Source organism: Leucopleurus acutus, assembly GCF_964270905.1.
Source record: "Leucopleurus acutus genome assembly, chromosome: 5".
Classification (NCBI taxonomy): domain Eukaryota; kingdom Metazoa; phylum Chordata; class Mammalia; order Artiodactyla; family Delphinidae; genus Leucopleurus; species Leucopleurus acutus.
The window spans coordinates 118389815-118405153 of NC_139147.1; positions in this window are offsets into that span (position 1 = coordinate 118389815).

A 15339-nucleotide genomic window follows, 5' to 3' on the forward strand; every position below is an offset into this window, starting at 1 on the left:
GTCAGAAGAATTGATTCAGACCAAGTATTTTTTTTTTTGCAGTCATATTATTTTATTTTCTATTTTTTTAAATAGATCTTTATTGGAGTATAATTGCTTTACAGTACTGTGTTAGTTTCTCTTGTACAACAAAGTGGATCAGCCATATGCATACATATATCCCCATATCCCCACCCTCTTGAGCCTCCCTCCCACCCTCCCTATCCCACCCCTCTAGATGGTCACAAAGCACCGAGCTGATCTCCCTGTGCTATGCTGCTGCTTCCCACTAGCTATCTATTTTACATTCGGTAGTGTATATATGTCCATGCCACTCTCTAACTTTGTCACAGCTTACCCTTCCCCCTCCCTGTGTCCTCAAGTCCATTCTCTATGTCTACGTCTTTATTCCTGCCCTGCCACTAGGTTGATCAGAACCATTTTTTCTTTTTTAGATTCCATATGTATGTGTTCGCATACAGTATTTGTTTTTCTCTTTCTGACTTACTTCACTCTGTATGATAGACTCTAGGTCCATCCACCTCACTATAAATAACTCAATTTCATTTCTTTTTTATGGCTGAGTAATATTCCATTGTATATATGTGCCACATCTTCTTTATCCATTCGTCTGTCAATGGGCATTTAGGTTGCTTCCATGCCCTGGCTATTGTAAATAGAGCTGCTATGAACACTGTGGTACATGACTCTTTTTGACTTATGGTTTTCTCTGGGTATATGCCTAGTAGTGGGATTGCCGGGTCATATGGTAATTCTATTTTTAGTTTTCTAAGGAACATCCATACTGATTTCCATAGTAGCTGTATCAATTTATATTCCCACCAACAGTGCAGGAGGGCTCCTTTTTCACCACACCCTTTCCAACATTTATTGTTTCTAGATTTCTTGATAATGGCCATTCTGACTGGTGCGAGGTGATACCTCATTGTAGTTTTGATTTGCATTTCTCTAATAGTTAGTGATGTTGAGAATCTTTTCACGTGCCTCTTGGTCATCTATATGTCTTCTTTGGTGAAATGTCTATTGAGGTCTTCCACCCATTTTTTAATTGAATTTTTTTCTTTTTTTTTTTTTTGATACCGAGCTCCTTGAGCTGGTTATATATTTTGGAGATTAATCCTTTGTCCGTTGTTTCATTTGCAAATATATTCTCTCATTCTGAGGGTTGTCTTTTCATCTTGTTTATGGTTTCATTTGCTGTGAAAAAGCTTTGAAGTTTAATTAAGACCCATTTTTTAATTTTTGTTTTTATTTCCATTACTCTATGAGGTGGATCAGAAAAGATCTTGCTGTGGTTTATGTCAAAGAATGTTTTTCCTATGTTTTCCTCTAAGAGTTTTATAGTGTTCGGTCTTACATTTAGGTCTTTAATTCATTTGGAGTTTATTTTTGTGTATGATGTTAGGGAGTGTTCTAATTTCATTCTTTTACATGTAGCTGTCCAGTTTTCCCAGCACCACTTATTGAAGAGGCTGTGTTTTCTCCATTGTATGTTCTTACCTCCTTTGTCATAAATTAGGTCACCATATGTGCATGGGTTTATCTCTGGGCTTTCTCTCCTGTTCCATTGATCTATATTTCTGTTTCTGTGCCAGTACCATATTGTCTTGATTACTGTAGCTTTGTAGTATAGTTTGAAGACAGGGAGCCTGATTCCTCCAACTCTGTTTTCCTTTCTTAAGATTGCTTTGGATGTTTGGGGTCTTTTGTGTTTCCATACGAATTGTAAAATTTTTTGTTCTAATTCTGTGAAGAATGCCATTGGCAGTTTGTTAGGGATTGCACTGAATCTGTAGATTGCTTTGGGTATTATAGTCATTTTCAAAATTTTGATTCTTTCAATCTAAGAACATGGTACATCTTCCCATCTCTTTGTATTGTCTTTAGTTTCTTTTATCAGTGTCTTATAGTTTTCTGCATACAGGTCTTTTGTATCCTTAGGTAGGTTTATTCCTAGGTATTTTATTCTTTTTGTCACAGTGGTAAAAGGGAGTGCTTCCTTAATTTCTCTTTCTGATTTTTTATTGTTAGTGTATAGGAATTCCAGAGATTTCTGTGCATTAATTTTGTATCCTGCAACCTTACCAAACTGACTGGTTAGTTCTAGTAGTTTTCTTGTGGCACATTTAGGATTTTCTATGTATAGTATCATGTCATCTGCAAACAGGGACAATTTTACTTCTTCTTTTCCAATTTGTATTCCTTTTATTTCTTTTTCTTCTCTTATTGCTGTGGCTAAAACTTCCAAAACTATGTTGAATAGTAGTGGTGAGAGTGGAAATCCTTGTCTTGCTCCTGATCTTAGTGGAAATGCTTTCAGTTTTTCACCATTGGATATGATGTTTGCTGTGGGTTTGTCATATATGGCCTTTATTATATTGAGGTAGGTTGCCTCTATGCACATTTTCTGGAGAGTTTTTATCATAAATGGGTGTTGAATTTTGTCAAAAGCTTTTTCTGCGTCTATTAAGATGATCATATGGTTTTTATTTCTTAATTTGTTAATTAGTGTATCACATTGATTGATTTACATATATTGAAGAATCTTTGCATTCCTGGGATAAATCCCACTTGATCATGGTATATGATCCTTTTAATATGTTTTTGGATTCTGTTTGCTAGTATGTTGTTCAGGATTTTGCATCTATGTTCATCAGTGCTAATGATCTATAATTTTCTTTTTTTGTGATATCTTTTTCTGGCTTTGGTATCAGGGTGATGGTGACCTCGTAGAATGAATTTGGGAGTGTTCCTCCCTCTGCAATTTTTGGGAAGAGTTTTAGAAGGATCGGTGTTAGCTCTTCTCTAAATGTTTGATAGAATTCACCTGTGAAGCCATCTGGTCCCGAACTTTTGTTTGTTGGAAGATTTTTTTTTTTTTTTTTTGCGGTACGTGGGCCTCTCACTGTTGTGGCCTCTCCTGTTGCGGAGCACAGGCTCTGGATGTGCAGGCTCAGCAGCCATGGCTCACGGGCCCAGCTGCTCCGTGGCACGCGGGATCCTCCCGGACCGGGGCACGAACCTGTGTCCCCTGCATTGGCAGGTGGACTCTCAACCACTGCGCCACCAGGGAAGCCCCTGTTGGAAGATTTTTAATTACAGTTTCAGTTTCATTACTTATGATAGGTCTGTTTATATTTTCTTATTCTTCCTGGTTCAGTCTTGGAAAATTGAACCTTTCCAAGAATTTGTCCTTTTCTTCGTGGTTGTCCATCTTATTAGCATATAGCTGTTTGTAGTAGCCTCTTATAAACCTTTGTATTTCTGCGGTGTCAGTTGTGATTTCTCCTTTATCATTTCTAATTTTATTAATTTGCATCCTCTCCCTTTTTTTCTTGATGAGTCTGGCTAAGGGCTTATCAATTTTGTTTGTCTTCTCAGAGAAGCAGCTTTTAGTTTTGTTGATCTTTGCTATTGTTTTCTTTGTTTCTATTTCATTTATTTCTGCTCTGATCTTTATGATTTCTTTCCTTCTACTGACTTTGGGTTTTCTTTGTTCTTCTTTGGGTTTTCTTTGCTCTTCCAGACCAGGTTTTTGAGGCTTACATTCAATGGCAAAGGTAAAAGAAGCTTGCAGCAAGTTTTCTAGCAATTAAAAGTGGTCATGACATGACTAGTTTTGATGAGGAAAATTACATTTCAAATTTGGGGAGTGTTTTTGAATATGATATGAGATATATTGATAATTAGATCCTTATTTCATCAGTGAATATGTACATGACAGGGGAAAACACATTCTCTTTTTACATACAAAATAACAATGATAATAACTAAAATGTATTGAGTTTTTTACTGTGACAGGCATTATTCTGGGATTTCTTTCCACACAACTTAATTCTGACACAGTTAAGTACTATTATTGATTCCATTTTAAACATGATAAAACTGAGGCACAAAGAGGTTAATCAATTTGCCCAAGATTAATGATGGAGCCAGGATTCAAACCTATACACGCCAGCTCCAAATCCCCAATCCCTAACCGTCATGCTGTGGAGGATTATAAATTTACTTAGTATTGAAATACTTTAACCCATGAAATAAAAAATAATGAACTAAGAAACAATGGTTGTAGGAAACATTTGGTTGAAGTCCTTCTAGGAGCATTTCTGATTCTTGAGAATGGTTAGACATAAATTTTCAGTAAAATGTATTTTCATGTATGAAAATAGACTGTGTGAGATCCTTTTTGGCAATTTTATGGAATGAACAAAATTAAAAATTATGAAATTTTGTTTGAGTGGAACACATACATGTGTGTTGCTCTTAACTTTGGCTACACATTGGACTCACCTGGGGAATTTTAAAAATTTATGAATGCCTGGGTCCCAACCCAGAGCTTCTTTCTGAATTGGTGCCAGGAATGGCCTGGGCATTGGGACTTATAAAAACTGCTAGGTGGCAACCACAGCAAAAATTCAGGGCTTGAGTTGAGGGCAGTGTCGTGGTAAAGCCAAAACACTTATGATGGAGTCAGGCTGATGTGGGTTTGAAGTTATAAACACACACGTGTGAACACTGTGATTTGGAGGAACTGACTTTTTCTTCCTGAGAATCAGCTTTCCCCATGTATACAATGGTGATAATAAAAGTACTTAACTATGGTTTTGTGGCATACACACAAATTTTTTGGCAATGCATACATGTCTCCAAGCATCGTGATTGGCATGGCATCATCACTCAGTTAACTTCAGCATTTTTTTTTTTAAGACTGAAGGCAGATCATAGGTGAGTTTTTCCCCATATTGTGAGACCATTATATGGAAAATTAGTAAGGTAGGGTTACTCTTCATTGAATTTAATGCTTTAATTGATAACCTCTATGAATATTAAATGATATATATCATTTTATATCTAGCTAGCTAACTAGCTATCAACCATCTATCTATCTATCTTTCTATATATCTCTTGCTTGCTACCCAACTAGCTAACTATACAGTATTTTAGAGCAGGAATTCTCCTCCATTTGCTTGGCAACAGCTATATTCCAGGGCACCGGAGAAAGTCAAAAACATATAAATCTAAAGGAGGAAGCTTTATAGACCTTTTTCTATCTTCCTGGATCTTTCTGCCTTACCTCAATCTGGCTTATTGAAATGTCCATTAGAAAGTCTAAGACCTTCTTTTTGACTGTCCTGGAGCAGGAATTTAACATAGTGACATGTTAGTCACATTGGACATTGTTCTTGGAGGCACAGAATTATGAGTCATTCTATCTTTCTGTGAGGTCTTGTACTGACTCCTGACTTAGATCCAACATCTGCTTTTCTGATTCTGTTTAATTCCCCCTTTCCTGGCTCATACCCACGGCCATGTGAAGGTTTGAAGTTCTTGCCTGCCATACGCTACTGTTCCCAAGTAATGGCCAATGAGCAAGTGCATTAAGACATGATATCATTCAACATACTGCAGGTATTTTGGCTATAAACTTTATTCATTGGGCCAGAAACATTTAAGGATGTCCCAGGCTTTTCAGTGTATCTAAGTTAAGCAAGTCTGATTAAAGTGGGATTGTTAGGTCCGTCCTTTCTTATCAGATAATATGAAGAGACTGTAGTAAGGGTGATGTTTTAGGGCTGGCAATAGAAAAATCTAAAATATATTTATCTACTTTTAAAATCTAAAATATATCGACTTTTAAAAATCCTAATTGTTAATTTCTTTAAAGAAATGATTTTTTTCTTTCTTTCTTTCTTTTTTTTTTTTTTTTTGCGGTACACGGGCCTCTCACTGTCGTGGCCTCTCCCGTTGCGGAGCACAGGCTCCGGATGCGCAGGTTCAGTGGCCATGGCTCACGGGCCTAGCCACTCCGTGGCATGTGGGATATTCCCGGACCGGGGCACGAACCCGTTTCCCCTGCATCGGCAGGCGGACTCTCAACCACTGCGCCACCAGGGAAGCCCTAAAGAAATGATTTTTTGTTTGGATGTTTCATGCAGGCTACATCTCATGATTTCTACAAGTACTAGTTAATTTAAACATCATGACAAACTTGTAGGGTTGATGCTATTACTACCTCTGGTTTACAGATAAAGAAACCAAGGATACCCAACTAGAAACTGATGGAGATAAGATTTAAATGCAGGCAGTCTCTTTCCAGAAAATGGTCTCTTTAACATTATACTCTGTTAACAGCAGCAAAGATTTACAAACACTGTAATGCCCTTTTTAACAGGATATAACAAATTCCCTTTTATTTTTTTTCTGGTGTTTAAACATTGTCAAATGATAATATCAGATTCATTATTCCTTTCTGTATTTAACTTTTTTGAGAGATGTCTTGCCAGGGAGGTCTCTGATCATGAAGTTGTCAATAATTAAAGCTTTCTTTTTAGTTTGCAAAATAAGCAATCCGAAGCAATGCTCTTCTAATATAACATATTCTTCTGGAGCTCCACTTTCCTTCTGAAATTCTTTTTCCTTGAGCAGACCTTTCCAGATAGAGAATTGTCTCAACAGTAAGTCTCCATCTTTACTTTCTTCTTTTTCAGTGGTTACTCAAAATATGACAATTTTTTCAGATTGCTCGTTCAAAAACTAAAATCCTGAGGTTTTGTCAATTAATTTTTTTGCAGTAAACTACTTAAATTGGAACTGGTGATAAATACATTTATGAGAAGTTTTTAAAGGCTCCAAATAATTTTCTCATTGAAACATCCTAAATAGAGTAACCACTGCCAACTTGGAGCCCTCTTTGTTAGTAGGTAATTATTACCTAATTATCTCCAATCCTTACTTATATATGAACATGAAAGAAATCACATTAATCTTAATAACCCAAATTTCTAGTCTTATTTCCAACTGCACATGCAGAAATTCCATATATCTCCCCCAGGTATTTCTGTGGACCCACAGGGATGCATTGTAGGAATTCACACCCCTGTCAATCACCTGCAGTACCAGATGGCATCCATTAGATCCTTTCCTTCCTGTTCTGCCTCCTCTGTGAAGCTGTAGAAGTGTAGCACCAATGTGGGTGGTGACAAAGCACACACTGAGAACATTACAAGGACATCAATGTACACACCAAGGGTACTGTCCAGGTATGCATCCAAAGCTGCCCATCCTTGTAGGGCTGGAGATATGCTGAGTTCTGTGCAGTCAAGGAGGAAGTACCCTCTCTCCAACTCCTTCAGAAACAGCAATATTTCTGCCCAGAGTCTCCTATAAATAGCAACCTCTCTTCTGGTCCTTAGCCATTTTTCATAAAGAGCTTAAATCTAGTCCAAGTGATTGGGCAGGGAATAGGTGGCCTACAATAATCTTTTGTTTCTTTCTATTAGATCTTTCTCCCTTGGGTCCCTTTATAAAAACGAATGTTAAAACTCCTCTCTCAACCTTCTGCTAAATCCTTACCCCCTTGTCTCTGCACAGGAATTCTTGGGACTGGAATGGCAGTTGCATAACTCTACTCAGCAGAAACATTTATTCCAGGATTTACTTTTCCATGGCTGAGAGAATTTTGGTTCCACCAAATCATGACTCATTTCTATTGGGGAATAATTAGGAAAAGAGAGAAATTAGAAATAGAAAAGGGAAATAAAAGAGACAAAAGAATAAGAATAGAGGATCTTGCAATAAAGTTTGGGAGCTGTAAAGGTCAGCCAGAGTGTCAGATCTGCACTCCCAAGATTATTAGAAAAATTGAATTTAGGATATTCTGTGGAAAACAGACTATAAACAAACTCTTGGTCTAAAGTCATTCTTGGCTGAGCTAAGATTCTATAACCATGTGTTGAGGAGAGCTGTTGAAAACTTACCTTTTTAGCATAGCTGAGTGTATTAAATAAAGATACTCCTGAATCTTCCATCTCAAATAAATTATTATCCATTTCCAGGATAATGGGGAGACTTTAGAGGAAATCAAAACTCTAAATCATATATAAAATAGCTGTTAATATTTGGATGGAAACTCAGGTCCTGGAAAATACAAACACTTCTAAGTATATATATATTTTTCAACAAAAAGCTAAAAAAATCTTGCTGAACATTTTTGTGAGAGAAAATCTAAAGCTATCATCTAGTGACCAAAGTGATAGTAAATAGAAATGAATTTTAATGTCTTATTAGTAATAATCTGAGATGTGTAAAACATCTTTTATGCTTTACTTTAGTAAAATCTTTTTACTTGAGTGATCATAAAAGTCAGAAAGTCATAAAAGTCATAAGAGTTACAAAGTTAAATGTGAATTTAATGAAAATTCCATTATCATCAAGGAAGTGCTTTATTCTCTTAGCAGGACCTATGTTTGTTTTTGAAAAATGTGGAATATTGGTCTCCACTATGTTTGTGCGTGTTGTAGGAGAACAGTAATAAAGGAGGTTGTATGTCACAGGATCAGTTGAAAACCTCCACACCTGCATGTGAGTGGGTATGAGATTGGGAGTGAGAAGACCCCAGTTGGATCCCTCACCACTCTCTCCTGATGGCTGGAAGAAAGAGATCGTTTCTTCTGGGGTAGTGGCTTAAATGGTAACAGGAGCAAATCTCATTTTCAAGTGAGCTTCATTGGCATCCAAGAAAGAGCAGGAGCTTGAGTTTGTAAGACAAAAAAGAAGACAAAACTTTGGAAGTTTCCCAAGGAAACGGCTTGGGAAAGAAAATCAGTAGTAGGCAGACAAGGGAAGAAGAGAAAGAAGGAAAAAGAAGGGAAGTAAAGAAAGAAATTGAGTGAGGGGGAGAGAGGAAGGGAGAGAAGAAGAGGGAGAGAAGCTCTCTTTAGGAGTCTATAGCCAAGGTGTACAACCAACCTTTCTGTGGTTCATGAGGAAAAATTAAGTTAATGTTAAAATTCCTGGTGCTTCTTATAAACCCAATAGGACCTTGTGGGGCCTGGGCACAGAAGATTTTCTGTCCCCTGTTCCTTGACTCCAGCCTCCATGACCTTCCCTGAGTTCCAAAGGGCAGATTCAGAATAGTTGCTAAGTCAGGAAGGGAAGGGTTGCAAAAGACAAGGGAGAGGCAACCAGGAAACAAGAGTGCAGCTTTGGGGCACTGGTACTGGGGTACTGGTTCCACCTCAAGGGATACACATAACAATGTCTTTAAGCTCTTTAAGATGTCAGCATTCTTCATACCAGAGAAAGACGTTAAAGGAACCAGAGAAGCTCATCAAGATTACCTGAGACCAGATTAGAGGAGTGCAGGCCCTGTGCACACCCTGATCTTATCAGCAACCCCACCCTTGAACCGTTGCTGTAAAACTGCTCCTCAAATCCTCCTGGGCTGAGACACACAGTCTTCGAGGGCAGGAGCCTGCTGTGTCCCCCTTTTCTACTTCACCCAAAACTCTGTGTCCAAGATTTGATTCCGCACCAGTGCACAGAGCTGAGTATTCGGCATCACTATTTTCTACTGTTCTGTGAAGGCCACAGATTCTCCTCATACCCCTATTGTATTTTAGGGATGTGTTTGTTATGGGGAAACTTGTGAGGCAGAATGCCTTGGAAAAGTGATGGTAAATTGTACCCTGATCATCTTATAAGGATTTCAGTGAAGATAGGGCTGTGTGTCATTCCCCTTCCTGCTCCCCAGTCTAGACAGTCATCCTTGATTTCCTAACCCAACAGGCCTGAGAGGCTGTGAGCTAGAATTTCTTGAATTCCCCAATGGCAAAGACTATCTTTGCAAGATTAAAAAGGAGGCCCCTGACACACCAACTACTGATGTTACCTGAAACCTGAGTTCACCTCTTGGTGGGTGCTGAGCCAAAAGACACAACCAAGACAAGGCACAGGAGAAAGAAGGATTTATTACTTGCAGCAAGTAAGGAGAACAATGCGCATCTTTCCCAAAGCACTGTATCCCCAAACAGCAAAATTGGGGAAATATTAAGCTAAGGGTACACGCATATTCATGAAGGGGTGTGAGCAGAGAATTCAGCATAGAATTGGGTCAAAGGTTGACAGAGTCCAAGCTTTAGTTGATTGAAATCAGGAGGGTCAACATCCTCATTCCATCCTCCACCTGGGTGGGGACCTTAGTTCCTACAGAACTCAAAGATATATATATATATATATATATATATATTTTTTTTTTTTTTCGGTACGCGGGCCTCTCACTGTTGTGGCCTCTCCCGTTGCAGAGCACAGGCTCCAGACGTGCAGGCTCAGCGGCCATGGCTCACGGGCCCAGCCGCTCTACGGCATGTGGGATCTTCCCGGACCGGGGCACGAACCTGTGTCCCCTGCATCAGCAGGCGGACTTTCAACCACTGCGCCACCAGGGAAGCCCTCAAAGATATATTTTTATATCCCTTGAGAAGGAAGTAAGATTCTGCTTTGTCACTCCTCTATTGTTTACTGCCTCTTCTCTGTTCTTGCATTCCTTTTTTCCCTTAAGATCATTAATTACTGAGACCTGTTCAAGGGCAAGCATTGTGGCCAGGCATAGAACACAAAATGGCTTAGGCCAAAATGGCTTCTCTTATGTCAAGAAAGCCATTCCTGGTTCTGTTTCTCTGGGGACCCCCTAACCTATCTACTTACAATGGCAGCCAAGCAGTGGAAAAGATGGCCAGCAGGGAATAGTTAGAAGTGTTGTCCAAGACAAGTTCATGTGCCTGATGCACAGTGAAACCAAACAAACTGAACAATCAGAATTTGGAGCAGGGAAAGGTTTATTGCAGGGCCAAGAAAGTAGAATGGGTGGCTCATGTTCAAAACCTTTGAACTCCCCAATGACTTTTGGGGAAGAGTTTTTATAGGCAAAATTTGGGGTGAGAGCTGCAGGGCGTGTGACTTTCTTCTGATTGGTTGGTGGTGAGGTAAAAGGGCAGTGCTCTAGGAGTCTTGTGCTCAGCTTAAAGTTACCATCCTCCACCTAGGTGGGGGGCCTCAGTTCCTGCAGAAGAACTCAAAGATATTGTTATGTATATCCCTTGAGGAGCAACCAGGACCCTGCCCCATCACTGTACTATTGTTTATTTTCTTTTCTTTTTAATTTATTTATTTAATTTACTTATTTTTGGTTGCATTGGGTCTTCGTTGCTGAGCACGGGCTTTCTCTAGTTGCGGTGAGCAGGGGCTACTCATTGCTGCAGTGCACGGACTTCGCATTGCAGTGGCTTCTCTTGTTATGGAACATGGGCTCTAGGCACATGGGCTTCAGTAGTTGTGACATGTGGGCTCAGTAGTTGTGGCTCGTGGGCTCTAGAGCGCAGGCTCAGTAGTTTTGGCTCACGGGCATAGTTGCTCTGTGGCATGTGGGATCTTCCTGGACCAGGGCTCGAACCTGCATCCCCTGCATTGGCAGGCAGATTCTTAACCACTGCGCCACCAGGGAAGCCCTGTACTATTATTTCTTGAGTGTTTTCCTTTGTTTTTGCATTCCTTCACTTTCTTAATTAGAAACTGCTTGAATCTGCCCTTGGGAACGCAGGGAAGGTCTAGGAGGCTGAAGCCTTTTTCCTACAAACAGGAAATGGGGAGCACGGAAAGGCTTCTGCACCTGGTAGAGCCCCACAGTGTCCTGCTCAGTTTCAGAAGCACTATAAAAATGAAAGCTCCCAGATGACTAAATTTAGTCAAAGTAATGGCTGAAAACCCAACAAAAGTAGCTGTTTTGAGAGAAAATTCACCAGATGTTAGAGGGACTAAAATTTAGAGGGTGGTTAAGTAATTACATATTTTATGTGGACATAACCCCCCTTGGAGATTATAAAGAGGTCCAGGTACGAGTCTAAAGACACTTGTGGGCATTTTATCAAAGAGTTCTATTAGGTAAAGGACAGAGAGAGACTTGCCTCATCATGATTAGAAGGCAGAGGGAACAGAACTAGTCTGAGGAAGGCCTTCACAACGACACTAAAGCTACAGATCCTTCATGTTCTCTCATCTTGACATGTGGCCACCCTCGCTCTTTGAATGAAGGGTGTAACTGCTCCAGGAGTGAGGATAGTTATTTGGCGTACTAAGAATTTAAAGCAGCCTTCCTGTCAGTCAACCCCTCCCAGGTTTGTCCCCAGGCAGTTCTTTCCTGTGAAACTAAGAATCCCTTAGGCTATCCTCCTGGGATGGTAAAAAGAAAAATGTCAGTTTATAGGCAGAATACAGAATCCAAAAGCCTAAAGAGTTCTTAATGAATTTCTCATCTGTCTCAGAAAATACCAGCTCAGAAAATTGTTTCTTATACATTGGTACAGTGAAGGAGAAACTCAGGATGAAAATTCTGGTTTCTTATTCCAGTTGTGGGATAATGTCCTCTACCCCTTGTCTGAGAAGGTATAAAAAAATGGGGTAGAAAAAGTCTGGACAAAAATGTTTTTGGATCCCTTATGTTATTTAAATTATTTCTTCTTGTTAAAATCCCCATGAGGCATATTTTTTTTTCTAACTTTAGCATTAAATTCACATTAAAAATTGGGAAATAAATCTTATTCCATTGGGGGAAAAAGAAGAAAAAGTAAATGAATATAACAGAAGTAAGTCTGTTAATTTTCTAATTAACTGACCAAAGACCTCATGGGCTCATATATCAGAAGGATCAGTTGTGAAAGATGATTTTTCATGTCTAAATATTTTACAGATGCTTTTATCTATATTACTTCCAGAGATGCATATTGTAGATATGTAGGTAGTTTGCTAAAAAGCTACTATTACTCGAGAAATTGGAAGTCTGGGTGGCCCTCTGACCACTTACGTGAACTGATGTATGTGATTGTATGCTCCTGAAAGACACAGCTTATTATATAATTTGGTATTACCCCATATGCTATTCTTAAACCTAGTACACTGAGGTTCTCTATATGACATTATGACAGATCTATGATTCATCAAAATGTCATACAAAAGATGAAAGATTTTGGAAAGCAAAAAAGAATGTGGTGAACATGGAAAGAATATATATATATATATATATATATATATATATATATATATGAATGGAGTAAGAAGGACACCTCAGGATTTTGTGATTAAATCCATTGGAAAACATTGACTTAGACTTTTAACCTTTTATTTAACCTTTTATTCCATAAATAGCTGGTTTTAAGTGGCTTATTATTAAGTGTATATACATTTAAGTTATATCTACATTCAGGGTTGACTAATGTTGAACAATCACTCTACCAGTCAGTACCCCAGTGTGGAACAGAATTCCATTCAAATAGTTCAGCTGAAGACTTTAATGAAAGAACTGCTTACAGAGTTGTGGGCAGGGACAAGGGACCAAAAGGTGAGATGGAGACAACCAAAGATAATCAACAATAGGAAGCGGTTACTACCCTTAGACCTGAAGAGACAAAGGGAGGGAGTAATGTACTGGTAAAGTAAAATCTGTACTGGAAATAAAGCTTTGCAAGGAAAGCCATGGATAAAGGACCACTTCTTAGGGGCCACAGTCAAGAAGGGATATGGGCAATGCCAGAAAACATAGACCTGGTATATGTATGGGACAGTGGGGTTTGGGAGTGTGGTTATAGGAAAAGGAGATAGGAAAAAAATCACCCCAATACCCCAAACTTTCTCCTCGCAGTCTTTAATCTCTTGTTCATGCTTCCTTTGGCCAAACCCACTAGAAGTCAGAAAACAAGAAACGTGGGAAATATACTTTATAAGGGTCCACTGCTTGAGGCACACAGCAAGACAGAAAGAGGGTGGAGAATGGATCTGGGAGGGTAAGGAGAGAATGACCACTGCAATCTCAGATGTTAAGAATCACAGGTCTTTCCATTGACCCAGGCCAATAGAGAGATGATGGGTAAAAGCAAGCTTGACTAATGCAGAAGGAGGGCAGTGAATGACACCACCTCTGATACAGGCATTCTAGTCGGAAAAAATATGCTCTTAACACACACGGCATGACTATCTGGGTATGGACTAATTGCTTCTGGTGTTCTCTTTATAATTTGGGTGTAGATGGGAGAGGTTGCTATGAAGGAGATCCTGTTAGTAGCACAAAACTCAAAGATATGTTCCTGGGGAGAAAGCATGGTTTGGCAAGAAGACCGTTGTACTGAGAGTCAAGTTACCCTGTTTTCTCACTTACTGGATATATAACCTGGCTACCTAACTTTTTGAAAATCAGTTAACACTCCATAAAGTGAAGAAGCTTGACTCTAAGAACCTCTGGTTTTGAAAGGTTACGAGTCTTTAGTCAGCCTCCCTCAAAATGCCCACCTCCTTCATTATTAGAAGATTAACCTCACAGAACATTAAAGTGATATAAGGTTTTTTTGTTTTTGATTTAATTTTCCTAGGCTTTGGTGCCATGTTAGATTCTTCTTGCACTTTTCCTAGCATTTATCACCAAATTCTGAATTTTCTTCCTCTGATGTTTTATTCAGTTTTGCTCTTTCTCTTCCATTTTGCTTTGATCCAGGCCCTACCACTTCACAGCTGGAGCACTAAAGCAACCTCCTTATGGCCTGAACAACCCATTCTCCTTAAGTTGAGTTGTTATAAAGAAAGAAAAATTGTTAATGGATTCTTCATAGAGTAGGATGGATTGTTCACAATGGGGTTCAGTGTATGGCTGCCCTAAGATGTGACACTCTAGCATGCATATTATTTTGAGCTGAGAAAAATTAAGGCCCCAAATTCTCAGCAAGAACTATTGAAATTCCCCCTTATTGCCTAAAATAATTTAATATAGGAGACCTGTCCTAGGAAGGAGCTATCACCAGAGATAACTTGGTAAAGTATGGACTAGGTGTGGTAGAGATAGGGAGAAATCTAGGAAGGCCCCTTTGATCAAATTCCTCTCTCTGTCCCATTGCTTTTGAATAGCCTGTTACTGAACAGAACTCAGGTCCCCACTCCTGCTGTTCAGCAAAGCCAATCTACTGACACTAGGTTGTGTCAAAGGAAAGTACATCATTTATTGCAGGGTGCCAAGCAAGGAGAATGGACACCTAGTGCTCAGAAGACGCAAACTCCCTGACGGCTTTCAGGCAGGGGCTTTTAAAGACTATTTTAGGGGAGAGGGTTGTAAGATGCATGACCAACGTGTGGACAATTTTCTGATTGATTGGTGGTGAGGTAGCAGCGTGGTGATTCAGGAAACTCAACCATCAATCTTCTGACTCGAACCTAAGGTCTATGTGTTTGAGGTCAGCAGTTTTCACCTGGTGAGGTTCTGGTTTCTGTAAAAACAGCTTAAGAATGTGTATCAGACATTGTTATCCGTTCTTCTCAAGGACTCCATCTCACAGTTTGACTTATTGCTTAAGTAATTCTCTCCTTCTTGGTTTGATTGCCTCTTCTTTGCTCCCATTTCTGCTCCTTCTTACATGATTAACTGCTTGAGTCTGTTCTTTGGAACTCAGGGAGGCCTAGGAGACTAAAGCTTTTTCTACAAACAAGAGGCAGGGACACAAAGGGGCTTTTATATCCAGCCCCCCT